Source organism: Bufo gargarizans, chromosome 5 (assembly GCF_014858855.1).
Source record: "Bufo gargarizans isolate SCDJY-AF-19 chromosome 5, ASM1485885v1, whole genome shotgun sequence".
Classification (NCBI taxonomy): Eukaryota; Metazoa; Chordata; class Amphibia; order Anura; family Bufonidae; genus Bufo; species Bufo gargarizans.
Genome location: NC_058084.1, coordinates 25,765,931 through 25,776,598, shown reverse-complemented (window position 1 = coordinate 25,776,598; position 10,668 = coordinate 25,765,931). Strand labels below are relative to the sequence as shown.

At 40.5% G+C, this 10,668-nt stretch overlaps 1 long non-coding RNA gene across 1 annotated transcript; it reads left to right on the top strand.

Annotated features, from left to right (window-relative positions):
• Window positions 1-7,738: 7,738 nt before the first annotated feature.
• On the top strand, window positions 7,739-8,192 carry LOC122938683. The gene is made up of 3 exons (XR_006390050.1): window positions 7,739-7,867; window positions 7,958-8,031; window positions 8,143-8,192. It is a non-coding gene; the product is annotated as an uncharacterized LOC122938683 (long non-coding RNA).
• The last annotated feature ends 2,476 nt before the right edge of the window (window positions 8,193-10,668 follow it).

Here is a 10,668-nt window from a genome sequence, read left to right as displayed (position 1 = left end):
AGGAGGTTTTTTCTCCCAGGCTGTGAGCTCTGCGCTGCGATTGGCCAGCGCTACAGCCTGGCAGAAGAAGACGCCCAGGAGAACAAGAGCAGTCTCCTCCTACAATAACCAAGTGACCTAACATACAGGAGGGCATAGTGGGAGAACGGAGCGGCGCCCAGGGATAATAGTAAGTGCAGTGAGATCCCTGGGTGCCGCTGTATATATCATGACACTTAGTTCACAATTTTCTGCCAGATGAAAGGTCCTCTTTAAGAAGAGGACCTTTCACCAAAAAAATCATTGTTCAATTATCACACTACCTTATAGTGCTGCTGCCAGTGGTGCCCAGACACCTTTTCTTTTTTCAAATGGACCCCCCATTCGCCCGCTGCACTCCCCGTTAGTTTCAGTGCCTCATATGCAAATGAGGCGTCTAGGTTATAGTAGGCGTCGATCTCTTAGTTCTGCTGGGCGGTCTTCACTTCTCCCTGGCTGCGAGCGCATCCAATCTCAGCGTTCGGCTCTCAGCCAGGGAGAAGGAGCTCAAGTTCTCACGAGAACTTGAGCTTGCAGAGTTCCGGAGCCGGCGCCATCTTGGAGTCCCCAGCGCAGAAGACGACGGCAGCGACAGCAGCAGCAGTATCAGCATCCTGCAGGTAAGTGTCAAAATCACCCCTAGACCAACGAGCATGATGTCTCTAATGTGATATTCCCCTGAGGCAACGAGCATGCAGGGGGGTAGTAGTACCTACCCCCTCTGTGCCCCCCTCCCCCTAAGCAACGAGCATGACTGGGGGTAGTAGTACCTACCCCCTCAGTGCCCCCTTAAGGCAACGAGCATGACTGGGGGTAGTAGTACCTACCCCCTCAGTGCCCCCCTCCCCCTAAGGCAATGAGCATGACTGGGGGTAGTAGTACCTACCCCCTCAGTGCACCCCTCTCCTGAGGCAACGAGCATGCAGGGGGGTAGTAGTAACTACCCCCTCTGTGCCCCCCTCCCCCTAGGCAACGAGCATGACTGGGGTAGTAGTACCTACCCCCTCAGTGCCCCCCTCCCCTGAGGCAACGAATATGAAGGGACGGGACACGTTGGCCACTGTGGCAATATTACTGTTGCCATTTATACTATCTCTCCTTACTGAGGGATAAATAACTTTATTCATTTTTCACTAAATAAGTTGTCACTGTGTCCCTATGGAATTATGTAGGGAGGGCAAGGAATAGGGACTTTTGTATGAAAATTAGTACAAATATATATTAGATACGGAACAGAGGATCCCTGTATTCTATTGCCTGCCCAAGGTAGACAAGAATAGTGAAAATCCACCTGGACGTCCCATCATTTCAGGGATAGGATCCATTACAAGTAACTTGTCACATTATATAGACCGATTTCTCCAACCTTGTGTAAAGAAAACTTTTTCCTACATCAAGGACACAACAGATATAATCAAAACCATTGAAATGCTAAAATATGACCCACAGTGGTATCTGGTTACACTAGATGTTAGCTCCCTATACACCTCGATTATACATAATCAAGGTCTTGAGGCAATACAAAAAATGCTCAATAGGGAAAAGCATTTGAAAGAAGAACAAATCATGTTTGTAGTGAGAGGTATTGAACATATTCTGACACATAATTACTTCTGGTACTCTTCCAAATTTTTCTCCAGGTTAGAGGTACCGCCATGGGGACCAGGTTCGCACCCAGCTACGCCAATCTCTTTATGGCCCAATGGGAACGTGAGATGATTGAGCCTAAGCTGGGTGCCAACCTGGTCCTATGGCGAAGGTATATCGACGATATCCTCTTTATGTGGAGTGGGGAAGAGACTAGATTAATGGAATTTATAGCAGAATTGAATCAAAACGATGGAAATTTAGCTTTTATTGCAACAATCAGTAAGGAACAAGTGGAATTTTTAGACTTATGTATTACAGTAAAAGGGCCACAATTAATTTGCAACACATACCGCAAACCAATAACTAGAAATAGTTATATTTTGCATACAAGTTGCCACCTCCCAAGATGGTTATCCAATGTGCCAACTAGTCAATTTAGACGTTTGAAACAAAATTGTACCTTGGATGAACATTTTGAGGAAGAGGCCAAACAAATGAGGAAAGATTTTGATGAAAAACAATATCCACCATTGCTACTAGAAAAAGCACTGAATAAAGTGAAGGCGATGGTTAGGGCCTCTTTCTTTGAAGAAACAAATAGAAATAGGAGAAGATAAGATAAGAATTATCCTTCCATTCAACGCACAATATAAGAAGGTGGAAAAATGTATTAATACGCACTGGCACTTTTTACGTGAAGATAAAATAGTTGGCCCCCTTCTACCAACACATCCGGAAATTATCTATACTAAAGTTCCCTCTTTGGCTCTTAAAGTAGCACCCACCATCAAATATAATCAGAAGACTAATTCAAGTACTATGGATAAATGGATGGGTTTACAAGGATTCTTCAGGTGTGGAAGTTGCTCGAATTGCAAGATCACTAATAACCATAGAAAAATAGATGAAATTACATCTACGAGCAATAACTTTAAATGAAAAATCAAAGACTTCCTCAAGTACATTGTAACACTACAGATGTTATTTATGTATTACAATGTACTTGCGATAAGCAGTACATAGGGAGGACAAAACAAACACTGAAGAAAAGGGTCTCCGAACATGTCTCTAATATCCGAAAAGGATACGAGAAACATACGGGATCCAAGCACTTTAAGACATATCACAATCAGGATCCCAGCACATTACGGTATATAGCTATAGAAAAAATACAACCAAGCTGGAGAAGAGGGAACCATATGTCTCGGAGAAGGATTTTTGAATATGGAACTTTGGTGCCAAGAGGCCTAAATGCAGACCTAGAAGTATTTGGCTTTCTCTAAATGTGGTGTCCTGGGACTGACGGGACATCAGAGTCCGGCTCTATCATTTCCAGCACTCTGATCTCCCCTTACTCCCAGGCACCAATAGCTCCATCTATTATTTTATTTTATTAAGATGGGACATTAGAGAAAACGCAATGAAACCGCAAGTGACCGACAGAGATATATTTCCAATTATTTTAAATTTATATTTAAAAATGTTAAGCCTTTTATGCAAGTTTTAAAAAACAAAAAGTATTTTATAATGTATTTTATATTGTATATGTAAGTAGAACTTATGCAGCATTGTAAGAGTTGAATATATGTAGGATAAAATTAAGATCCATTCCCAATGTGTATAGATTTGGAGTCATGTTTTCCACTATACCCTTAATTAGAAGACGCCATATAAAAAAGATTAGAAAACCGCAGTTCTGGATCTACTGAGGAAGAGGCAAGCAGCCTCGAAACGCGTCTAGTCCAGCTAACTGCGGTACCGGATTCAACAGGAGTATATGTGTGCACAGAAAACTCCACCAAAAGAAAGAAGAATCATATAAAGGACCTGCGAGAATACAAAGTGTTTTTGCCTATATCGGCATAAGGACTTGGATCACCTGACCAGTCATCTGACTGAATACGTCATCAAGGACACTCCCACTAGATGACACAGCAGAAGGTCCTTGACGGCACGACTGCCTAGGACACACGTGTCTCCAGCGTCCAGACGAAAAATCAAGTGCCCACACTACTTGGACTGCGACACATGTGAGTAGGCATTATATGCCACATATATTCATAAAGCAGAGAGAAGGAGCGGTAAATGACTTTGTGCTACAATTAGGCATGGATACTTTGCACTCATATTAATGAGGACTTGTGTGATTACATTCAATGTGATATACGGATAGAAGTGATATACACACTGGGCATCTTTCTTCCTCATCTCTATTTCAATATATTGGGAATTTTTGACTGTCAACTAGACATGTATTGCTGCTACATCTAGAGACTTTGGCTGCTACAATTCCACTATTTATTGACTGCTGCCATATATTATATCATTTTTGCTGATATTTTATCATTACTATTCATTAATTATTTGCTGTGTTGTATTGCTGTATGCTACCATTTTAAGATTGCCATTTTATTATATGTGTTTTTTAACATTTAGGGTTATAATACCCGTGTGCTGAATTTAATCTCTAGTATACACTCCAGAAAGTGGTTGTGCCTATTCATCTTTTGTTTTTTATTCTATAACTTCCACACTGGGTAGGTGACCCAGAGAATAGAGCACCCACTGTTATCTTCCATTGAGGTGTTTTGAGCCTTCCATTCTTCTTCCTGTCTAAACATCTGTATTTATATAGTAAAGTAATGATTTTTAATGTACATACTTACAAACATGCACTTTAAAATCGCATTAAAAATCCCAGCGTCTTTTCCTTTAGCCGACCCAGGTTTCGCTCCTGTGCCCCTGACGAAGCTCAAGGAGCGAAACCTGGGTCGGGCAAAGGAAAAGACGCTGGGATTTTTAATGCGATTTTAAAGTGCATGTTTGTAAGTATAAAGAAAAAGGGGGTCAGTCAGCACATCCCAAAGCGCAGGGGCACGTTGCTATGGCTGAGAACAAGACTGTTAAACAAAACATGCAATGCGGCAGCTCACTGCAAACCAAATAAAGTACAAAATAGCATCATAATTACAGATGCTACACTAATAAGTTAGAGATGCTTAGCAAATCATTTTGTACAAAATTATTTGAGCCCGGCTGCCACACGCCAAGGCGATCTCTAGTTAGACGGGTTCCTAACACTAAATTTTACCTGTTGTGTGCCATGACGGCTATAATATAATTCAGGAAGTGCAGGTTCCACATGCATGCTGGATCTGCCTGAATTTCTGTCATTTTTGGTGCCAAAATGGCCTCCATTCTGCCATTTTGGCACTAAAAATGACAGAAATTCAGGCAAATCCAGCATGCATGTGGAACCTGCACTTCCTGAATTATATGATAGCCGTCATGGCACACAACAGGTAAAATTGAGTGTTAGGAACCCGTCTAACTAGAGATCGCCTTGACGTGTGGCAGCCGGGCTCAAATAATTTTGTACAAAATGATTTGCTAAGCATCTCTAACTTATTAGTGTAGCATCTGTAATTATGATGCAATTTTGTACTTTATTTGGTTTGCAGTGAGCTGCCGCATTGCATGTTTTGTTTAACATGTTTGTAAGTATGTACTGAATAAACTTTTTAAACTAGCTATCGGAGCTTCACTATGGTAGGAGCCACTTGTATCCACAGAAATTTTTAAACCAAAAGAAATTGGGAATACTAGCAGACTCATCTGGTGTGTGCTGGAATAAAGTCCGTGGTTGAACTCTGTGCGCTGGCGTGTGAACGTGGACCTTCGCTGCGAAGAATAAAACAAGCCGCGGAGGATACCTTTGATACGCCTGTTGTCGGTGGAGTGCCGTGCAAGTACAATCTGCGCATTGCAGGATAGCACAACCATACAGATTTACACTATCACAATTTTTTACAAGTTGCAGGATATCCACAAATAGTTTGATAATATAGTTGTGTCCTCAGAAGCATCTTTAAATACCGAGTCAAGCGGGCAGACTGAATTTGTTTCTTGCGTGGAAAATCAACAAGTAACAGAGACTGTTGAAATTCCAACTTCACAATTCAGTGATGCTTCGACTCAATTATGATTTAACAAATTCAAGAATTATTACTCGAGAATCAAACGTGGTCCTTGTGGAACAAGAATCCCCTCTAAGACAACTTACTCATATTGGAACTGAATCTACACCTTTACCAAAAGCTTCAACAAATCTAAATCAAAGTAGCATTCCTTTTGTTAGCCTGCTGTCTCCTATTACTATGAAAAAATACAAAATTTTGTTGCAACCTGAAGATGTCGATAACTGTGATGATGATGTGGTTAGTGGAATTTTTCCATTAACTGGAGAAATTCAGGAGATCAGCAATATTGTCAGTCATGCTGAAGCTGATGTAGATGAAGGTCTGGATTCAAGGGATAACTCGTATGACTGCTCATCTGATTTGATTGCATTACAGTCAGTTTTGGAAACTGACCATGATAATTCTATCCCTGAACTAACTGTTGAATAAATGGTGACCGATGATAAATTTATTGTTAACGAAAGTTGCCTTGATGCACTTCTACGTCAGGTGAAATGTCAGTATACTGACGGTTGTAATATAACTATATGTTCGCTTTCTAAACAAAGACAGGGAAGTGCTTTGACAATTTGCGGTAGTTGTAGGAGGGGGCACTCGTCTTTATTATGGAGTACCCAGCCTAAAATTGGTCATTTTTGGAGTGGCAATGTTCTTTTAGCTGCTTTAATATTGTGCAGTGGACTACATTTTCAAAAGGTCAACGGGTTTTTTAACATTTTTGGTTTAACCGCATTTTCAGAGACAAGTTTTTACCGTTATCAAACCTAATTTATTTTCCCTGCAATTGATATTGCCTGGCAAGAAGAAAAGAGAAAAGTACATGAACAAATGCATGCTTTTCCAATGTGTATAGCTGGAGATGGTCAATGTGATAGCCCTGGCCACTCTGCCAAATATTGTATATACACAGTTATGGACCTGTATACAGAAAACAATATTGATTTTGAAGTTGTGCATCGAAGCCAGTGCAGTTCTTCAGTTGCTATGGAGAAGTTTGGTTTTAAAACAGTTATGGAAAGATTAATTAACAACGGCTTTGACGTATGTGTCTTTGTCTCTGATCGACATGTCAGTATCCAAAAGTTGATGCGTGAGTTGTACACTGACATAGACCATCAGTTTGACATTTGGCATTACGCAAAGTCTATAAAAAAATAAAATTGTTAAAGGCAAGTAACGGAAGAGCTGGACAGGAACTGAAACCTTGGATCGATAAGATAGTGAACCATTTCTGGTGGAGTCTAAAAACGTGTGACCACAATTAAGTTTTCTTCAGGGAACGTTGGAATTCTGTTCTCTATCACATACTAGACATGCACGGAAAATGGAGAACACTACAAAAAATTCTCCCATGAAGAATTAAATGAAAACCCTTCAGTATTATGGCTAAAAAAGGAGAGTACCGCTTTTCGTAGACTGGAGGAGATCGTCCAAAATCAACAATTCTTGAGCGATGTTCCACACTTGATCAGAAATTGCCACACCGGACCACTTGAAGCCTTCCACAGCTTAGTACTAAAGTTTTGTACTAAAATAATACATTTTGGAATTGATGGCATGGAAGCTAGAACAAAACTTGCTATTTTAGAACATAATAATAATCTGGGAAGAGAACAAGCAGTTGTTAAACTCCCAACATCTGTCTCAGCTTCCATTGGTACAAAATGAACAAAATTAATTTTTCCAAAGGGGAAAAAACGCTGGATGGTGAAAAACGTTTATGAACCAATGAGTATAGAACATGTTGAGAAAATTTTAGCCGACTGTTTAAAAATAGCTTTAGGAGACCTCACATCAGAATGGAATAGTCGGACACCAGATCTTCCATCCAACATTGCAAATGTTAAGCGGCCTAAAAAAGAAGTTGTTCTACGTCAACATTGGTCTCGGTTTGGCAAGTAATAATGATTGACTGGTCGGCTATCCTGATATACAAAAATTTTAGTTTTCAGTTTCATCCAATATCGATTGTTGCTTTTCCGTTACTTTTCTAATTTTGATTGGTTACTGGTTTTGGTTTATGAGAAGCCAAACTTTTTTGTAAGTGATTTAATGTTTGCAGATTCAAAGATTTTATATTTCCTGGTTTGAGAACATCTCTCCAGCCGTGGCGTGCGATTGTTCCAATCAACTCTACGGTAGGTGAATGCAAAGAGGAAAAGTTTTCCCGTTACAGTGTGTGTCTTTTGGGCTGACTAACAATTACCTTTGTGCACAGGCGGAGAAGGAGGAAGCCCCCCTTGTCTTTCCTGGACGGGACCTCGCTGATTGTACAAGCGGTAAGAAAGGAGTAAAGTGGACATATCCCACTGTACGGATTCCTAATTGGTGTTATACATTTTTCAAACCACTTTCCTTTTTTGTTACAGGTGGATTGACTGAGTGGAGGAGATCATCGCTTTCGACTTGTGGTGTGATATATGTTTTTCCATGTGGCTCTACAGTAGGTGCATGAAAATAGAAAATGTTTTCCAGCTTGGGTGTTTGACTTTTTCTTTCCACAGGCGGTGTTTTGAACATAATTTTGATGACTAACAATTACCTTTGTACACAGGCGGAGAAGATGGAAATGCCCTGGCTTGCCTTGACGGGACAGAACACAGCAATGTATATAACTAATCAGAGAGCACAGTGTTTCTAGCCAAGTCAACACACTACAAAAATTGTATGCTCTGTGTCAACATAAGTCATTGTCTTTTTGATTGTCTGTAACAAATCTGGAAGTTATGTAAATATAGGTTTATGTAAATTTCTAGTTTTATAGCCAAGTCAAAACTAGAAAAAAAAATGTCTAATTATTATGCTCTGTAATGACCTATGTTATTATCTGTTATATTTTATCTGAATTCCAGAACCCTTGTAAAATTTTTAGTGATATGTATATATTTTTGTTGTACGTGTTGTTTCACACTTGCGGCAGGATGGATACGTCAGCCCGTTCACCGTGTCGGACCAGTCCTGCCGCTATTTCACCGGACCGCCACTTTGTCCCCATTGACTATAATGGTGACGGTGGGGGAGCTGCGGCGCAGCATGGCAGTGCCGGGCGATAGGCCGCTGGACGAAAAGTAAAGCAACTCATACTTTTTCGTCCAGTGGCCTCTCACCCCGCACTGCCGCGCTGAGCCGGAGTTCCACCACCATCCCCATAATAGTAAATGGGGCCGGAGCAGCAAAATAGCAGCAGGAGTGATCCGACAGGGTGAACAGGCTGCAGGATCCGTCATGCCGCAAGTGTGAAAGTACCCAAATTATGAAGTTTTATAGCCCAGTAGGGGTACTTTTACATTTGTGGCCTGTCGGATCCGTCCGGCCGCAAGTGTGAAGCTACACTAAACATAAGAAAAAAAATGTATAGATATTTTGCTCTGTATTGACATATGTCATTTAATGTTATATATGTTATGTTTTCCGGCAGAGAGTTTGGTCTTTGGGGCTCTATGCCGGAAAAATACAGATCAGTCACATCCCCATGCATTTTGAAAGGAGTGAAATCCGTCCAGGATGCATCAGGATCTATTAATCTCAGTCATTTTTAATGAGCAGGCAAAAGATAAAACCGTAGCATGCTAAAGTTTTATCTCTGGAGAAAAGTGAGGATGTGATGTAATGCGTGATCCGTCTTTTTTTTTTTTTTTACATATGAATGTATTAGTGCCTGATCTGGCATTCAAAATACCGGAATGACAGATCCGTCCCTGGTATGCGCACGCGCGCTCGGACAATAAGTTTAAAAGAAAATATTATGCCCGATCCGTTTTGCCGGATGAAACCGGAAAGACTGATCCAGTATTTGAATTTATTTTTATGACTGATCAGGCATTTTTAAAACTGATCAGGATCCTGATCATTGTTACAAATGCCATCTGTTGCCATACGTCTCTACGGGTCCAGCAGGCAGTTCCGTCAACGAAACTGCTTGCCTGATCACTCTGCCGCAAGTTTGAAAGTACCCTTATGTGACAAATCCAGAACCCTTGTAAAATGTATATTTTTTGTTGATTTTGCTGTTTTATAGCCATGCTTAGGGTACTTTCACACTTGCGTTGTTTGATTCCGGCAGGCAGTTCCGTTGCCTGAACTGACTGCCTGATCAGGCAAACTGTATGCAAACGGATGTCATTTTTTCTGACTGATCAGGCATTTTTCTGAAAAATGCCTGATCAGTCAGAAAAATGCATTGCAATACCGGATCCGTTTTTCCTGTGTCATCCGGCAAAACGGATCAGTTTTTTTTTCTTCTCATTTTTAAAGGTCTGCGCATGCGCAGACCGGAAGGACGGGTCCGGCATTCCGGTTTTTTGAATGTCGGATCCGGCACTAATACATTCCTATGGAAAAAAATGCCGAATCCGGCATTCAGGCAAGTCTTCAGTTTTTTTCGCCGGAGAGAAAACCGTAGCATGCTACGGTTTTCTTTTTTGCCTGATCAGTCAAAATGACTGAACTGAAGACATCCTGATGCATCCTGAACGGATTTCTCTCCATTCAGAATGCATTAGGATAAAACTGATCAGTTCTTTTCCGGTATAGAACCCCTGTGACGGAACTCTATGCCGGAAAAGAAAAACGCTAATGTGAAAGTACCCTAACCTAAGAAACAAAATTGTATAAATATTATTCTCTGTATGGACATAATTCATTGCCTCTAATATTTTGTGACAAATACAGAACTCTTGTTATTTTTTTTGTTTCAAATAAACTGTAATTACTTGTAATCTTGAAATTTTATGTATTATTTATATATATATATATACAGTCATGTGAAAAAATTAGGACACCCTTTGAAAGCATGTGGTTTTTTGTAACATTTTTAATAAAAGGTTATTTCATCTCCGTTTCAACAATACAGAGAGATTAAAGTAATCCGACTAAACAAAGAAAACTGAAGAAAAGTCTTTTCAAGATCTTCTGTAAATGTCATTCTACAAAAATGCCTATTCTAACTGAGGAAAAAGATAGGACACCCTTGCCCCTAATAGCGAGTGTTACCTCCTTTGGCTGAAATAACTGCAGTGAGACGGTTCTTGTAGCCATCTACCAGTCTTCGACATCGGTCTGAGGAAATTTTACCCCACTC